This window comes from Arachis hypogaea, chromosome 1, assembly GCF_003086295.3.
Source record: "Arachis hypogaea cultivar Tifrunner chromosome 1, arahy.Tifrunner.gnm2.J5K5, whole genome shotgun sequence".
Lineage (NCBI taxonomy): Eukaryota > Viridiplantae > Streptophyta > Magnoliopsida > Fabales > Fabaceae > Arachis > Arachis hypogaea.
The window spans coordinates 66,538,663-66,544,617 of record NC_092036.1 but is presented as its reverse complement, the minus strand read 5'-3'; the positions used below and the strand labels follow the sequence as shown (position 1 = coordinate 66,544,617).

The following is a 5,955-nucleotide window of genomic DNA, read 5'->3' as shown; positions in this document are numbered from 1 at the left end:
AATACCCGAAATCACAGAAAAATACACAAACTCATAGTAAAGTCTAGAAATATAAATTTTGCCTAAAAACTAATAGAAATATACTAAAAACTATATGAAATTACCCCCAAAAAGTGTATAAAATATCCGCTCATCACCTACCTTATTTTCACTTATGTATTTTCAACGGTGAAGTTTCTACACACCATAGATTAAGGTGTGGAGCTCTGCTGTTCCTCGAGTATTAAGACAATTACTACTATCTTCTATTCAATTCATGCTTATTCCTGTTCTAAGATATTCATTCACACATAAGAACATGATGAATGTGATGATTATGTGACACTCATCACCATTCTCACTTTTGAACGCGTGATTGACAACCACTTTCGTTCTACATAAAGAAAAGCTTGAATGTATATCTCTTGGATTTCTAATCAACGATTCACATCGACTCCCCTCTGACAATGGGGCATCTGAATCTGAGATTAGAGTCTTCGTGGTATAGGCTAGAATCCATTGGCAGCATTCCTGAGATCCGAAAAGTCTAAACCTTGTTTGTGGTATTCCGAGTAGGATCTGGGATGGGATGACTGTGACGAGCTTCAAACTCGCGACTGTAGGGCGTGGTGACAGACACAAAAGGATAGTAGATCCTATTCCTACACGATCGAGAACCAATAGCTGATTAGCCATACGATATCTGTGCATGGTATTTTTCATGAGACGAGCAATCCGACAGTTGATTAGCCATACAGAAACCGTAGAAGACCATTTTCACTGAGAGGACGGGAAGTAGCCATTGACAATGATGACACCTGTAACGACCCAACTTCCAGAACGTCATGATCGTACCGAAAGTAAGGCGTTACCAACCTGCTCTACTTTATTAACTATTTACTATTGAGCCTCTAGTTCGATATTGCGATCCAGTTTTAGTAAAAATACCAGAAAATTTTGTTTTTGATAATTAAAATGATATAGCAAGCATCACCAAGTAATAATAATCACATAATTATTAATAATAATATCTGTCATACAAAAGATTTCAAATAAAACTCACATACAAATCCTATCCCTCTGTATAAAATAAAAACCAAAGTAACAAGGGCGAGGGAAATTCTATGAAAATAACTCAAGTCATAAACTTAACTCATAAATAAGATCTATAATCACCTGCAGCTTTAAACGGAGTCTTCGAACCTGTGTCACTGAAAGGGTGAAAGATTTTGGGGTGAGAACAAACCACACGTTCTCAGTAAGGAATGGGAATGCCGTAAAAGTAATGAAATAGAATGCAAATAATTAATATACTCAAGGAAACTATATTTTTGTCAAACCTTTTTGAAAATACTATTCTTGGTTTTACTTTAACTAACTATTTACCTCTTTCAAAAACCTAAGCTCAAAACAAATTCCAAAATATAAAACTGGTCACTTTAAACATTTTCAACCACATAATTAATTTTCAATCACAACGTCAATTCTTAATCATCATCATACACTCACCAAGTAATAGCACTAACAAAAGATTCAATTCAGCACACAAACAAGTCACAGCAAGGCAAACAGCACAATCACAGAGAAGTACAATGAGCAAACCCAATCAAATGCAAATGCACACACAAGGATGATGCATGTCTAGCCTTAGTGCAGGTAATGAGCTCATCTGTCGGTTATTAACCCGCTCCCGACATTATCCAGCAACCTCTGTCTGGATAAGGCTTTCCTATTGGCTATACCCCTGTGTACAGGAAATAACCCCTCTGCCACCACAGGGTCCACTGCACGCAGGAAATAACACATCTGCCACTGCAGGGAGGTACGCCGACACACCTTCTGTATACAGGAAATAACCCCTCTGCCACTACAGAAATGGAACAGGTGGTCACGGTACTTCTGTAGCAGGAAATAACCCCTCTGCCTTACAGAATTAAAATATGGATCTGTACCGCAGGAAAGCGTTCTCAGTGGTCGCACCACCATCTATCTGACTGCCCTCACGCAGCAGATCATCACACAAATATCTCAGAAGTTGCCATAATGCAACAAATGAATAAACACATCTCTTGGGTTGTCTCAAGCAACAAATGACCTTTCAACAGGTCCTCTGCTTTTTATTCTCTTTTATAATCATAAATATGCAAGCGGGACAAAACCCACGTCCTTGCCCACAATCCAGTATACCAAATAATCTTTTCTTAAAAGAATCATTGAAGTTATTATCATTAGATAAGCCTTAAATATTGATTTTGGTTAAGTCCTTATTTTTATAAAAATTTGGACATAATCTCCTTTAAAAATAGGACTTAGCCACCTTTACGGGTCCCAACCAAACAATTTACCAAACTCTTTTCAACCTTTCCAATATCAATTCAATTTAGAAACAAGCAAATTCCAACATTGAATCAGCCATATAATGCTAAGGTTTATCTTTAATTTTATGAACTCATAACTATCACTCAAGCATTCTCAACATCCTATCTTCTTTTCTGTTTTTAATATAGCAAATGAACTCGGAATTGCACAAACTTTATGTCCAGGCGTCCATCTTGAAATAAGCTTTCTAACAAACCAAAGATCGTAATTTTCTGGTTTCTCTAGCCTTAGGAATAAAGGAAAAACCGAGACTGCTCTGCAGTGCGTAAAACCAGAAAAACAGCAGCAGCATGTAATATTCAAAATTCAATATAAAATCCAAGTTAAATCCAATGACTTTGAAAATTAATACAGTTCAACTACACTCATCCAAGTGTCTTTTCCAATTGGTTTCAGGTCAATATCATTTTTGATGAAGAAGTTATATAACCTAGAAGCTGACTAATTTTCTGCAGAATTCTGCTTTAAAAGTTAATGAACTTATCTTCTTCCAAGTCCCATAACTTACTCATTAAAACATGGATAGCCCTGAAATTTAAGTCACATATGCTAAACATACTTAATTTTCACATCCAATTGGTTGCATCTCAATACCATTCCAGATTTAAAAATTATAAAACCTCAAAGTTACTGACTTCGAAAACAAAGCCTGACTTTTGCTGCATAAAACATCTTTCTTTGAAAATCCAAAACTTTAAAACCACAACTCTAACAATTCTAAATTTTTATGAAATTAAAGTATTAGGACCAAAGTTTCATTTAAAATTGGTTCCATTTCAAAATTAAAAATGCAGAATTTCCATTAAAGAAATCAAGTTGCTACTGTGTTAAATGCTCAGCAGAAAAACCAGATTTGACATCCATGACTCAAAAATTCACCATAAATCATAAACTTAGTGAAAAAGCCTCAAATTCAGCAGTCCAGTTCCCTATATTCCCAAGCTCAATCCGGACTTGGTCTCACACAATTCCGATAATCACAGAAAAAATTATAGCTTCTTTTAAACATAATGCAGAAAATCAAGTTTTACACTTTAACTTTGAAACATCATAACTAGTTCTATAATTAATTCAAACTTCTCAAAATTGAGTCTCAACAACAACTTTTATTATACTTTACTCAGCATTTACTCTATTACCATTTCGATTATCGTTGAATAACTGATTCACTTCCAAAGTCACTTTCAATTTCAAAAATCAGATTTTCAGCAACTAGTTCAACATTTTAAGATTCAATCTTCCAATTATTCCTTAAGCCCAACTTTAATTAATCACTAACTAAACCCATTACAATAAACCAACTCAACAGCAATAGTTTCAATTTGACCCATCAAAATACCAAAATCACAATAATCTCTCATCAAACAATTTATAATTCAATCTCACAAAATCAACAAATTCAATCAAAGTTCCAATCAAAAATCTCAATCATTTCCAATCGTAATTTCAGCCACACAACTCAACTAATTCAGTATAATCACGTAGAGTCAGAACTTTTCAACAATTCCATCCATATCAGAGAGAATAATATCAATTACAACCTCAAACACTCACAACGAAGCCCAAAGACATTCACAGCCTTAACCTGAGTTCAATAATCCAAATTTCACAATCTCAAACTAAGCTTATTTCTATCAATTAGTCTCTCATAACAACAAAACCAATTACATTCGCAGCAGCAATCCAAACTAAATTCATCAATTATCTATTCAACAGCTGTTCAATAATTAACTGGGCATATTTCAGTTTAATAAATTACACTAAATTAATAATTATTCACAACAGCATCTAAGTTCAATCACAGCTCAGAATATTCACAACGACTAACTAATTTCAAAAGCATTTCAGGACATTCATGTTGATTAGAAATTCTTAAATATTATTAACCATTTGCACTTATCCAATAACTTGGTAGGCATTCTAAATTAAAAACGTTAAATCCCCTACCTCAAAGTCGGAACTCACGGAAATCACTAAACCCAGCAGCTCCGTTGACAGTTCTAACATCCGTTTTGCTTTCTTAGCAGCTACCATGATGATTCTGGGCAGCTCCAGTGATGGTGAAAGGTCTCAGCTTCAGCCAAGCAGCAGCAGTTTCTTCTGTCAATAGCTCCTTCCCTGGCAAGCTTCAATGGTGACAGTGACAGCGTTCTTCTCCAAACTTGATAGTGCAGAACAAAGCAAGAACAGTAGCAGCGATCTTAAACCCAACAAACAGCAACGATAGTGGCGTTTTCCCAGATTCCAAAAACCCAGAAGTAGAAGCAGAACTGGCGTGCCTCTCCATTCGGTCCTCCAGCAATGATGTCCGGCGATGTAGCGGCTCGGCGATGGCGATGACTTCCATCAACAGCAGTAGCAGTGAAGAGATGTGGCGTTGATGACAGAAGACTTCTCCTTCTTCCTCTGTTCGGGATACACGGTGGTGGCAAAAGCTTCATCAATGGCGACGCAGCAGCATGGTGACAGATCGGCGGCGCGACACGGAAGCTCCTGGTTCGCGTTCCTCTCTGCAGCCTCCACGGAGCAGCTATGAGAGCGACGGTGGCGGCGCAAAAATGGCAGCGACGCATGGCTCGATGGCTGGGCACGGTAGCGGCAGCAGCTCCTCCATCTTCTGTTTCTCTCTTGTTTTGTGTGTGTATATTGAGGAATGAAGCTGAAGGTGAACGAAGGGGGAACGGCGCTGGGGTGTGGGGTTAGTGGGTTAGGGTTTCTCAATTTGGGAAATTAGGGTTTCTGAGTTGGATTTGGGAATTAGAGTTAGAAATTAGGGATTTTATAAAGTAATATGGATAGATACGAATAGATATTTTGATAAAATTGGAGGATAGGATAATTTTAAAATCAAATGTACTCTATTAAAAATATTTAGAAACATTATTTATCAACATATTGTTAAGTTTAATCAATTAGTTCTAATTTATATTATAAAATGAACAAGTTAATTATATTTTGTAAAGTACAATTTAAATTCAAATATCAATTTTCTAGATTAAATCATACAAATCTCTATTAGTTTTCTATCTCTGAAACTTTAATTTCAATTTATAAAATAATTAATTATATTAAAAATTGTACATAAATATTAATTGACGTAAACTTAAAGTATTTATAAATATCAATCTAATCATTTCTAAAAATAATTTCTAAGAGTTCGAATTAATAACATAATTCATTCAAAATAGAACTTATTTAAATTAAATTATACAATGCTTTCTTATTTTTCAATTACCAAAATTATAACTTCAATTATACCAAATATCTAATAAAATTTATATAAAAATTTTAATTAATTTAAACTTCAATTATCATGAAACTCTATTTAATCACCTTTAGCAAAATAATTTTCTTAAAATAAATCACAAATAACTAATTATTTGATTTTCAAAAACTAGGGTTGTTACAACACCCAACATACAGCTTGCCATGGAAAGGAGTATGGAGGATTGGATGAAGGCAGTAGAAAAGCAGAGATTCAAAAGGAATGAGGCATCTCCATATGCTTATCTGAAATTCCCACCAATGAATTACATAAGTATCTCTATCTTTATTTTATGTTTATTTATCTTTTAATTATTAAAACTCCATAACCAT

General features: G+C 34.8%; 1 long non-coding RNA gene across 1 annotated transcript; it reads right to left on the bottom strand.

Annotated features, from left to right (window-relative positions):
* Positions 1–977: 977 nt before the first annotated feature.
* LOC140174360 (uncharacterized) lies at positions 978–5,113 on the bottom strand. Its single transcript, XR_011863546.1, has 2 exons — positions 4,306–5,113; positions 978–1,190 (listed from the first exon to the last, which is right to left on the bottom strand). It is a non-coding gene; the product is annotated as an uncharacterized lncRNA (long non-coding RNA).
* Between the last annotated feature and the right edge of the window lie 842 nt (positions 5,114–5,955).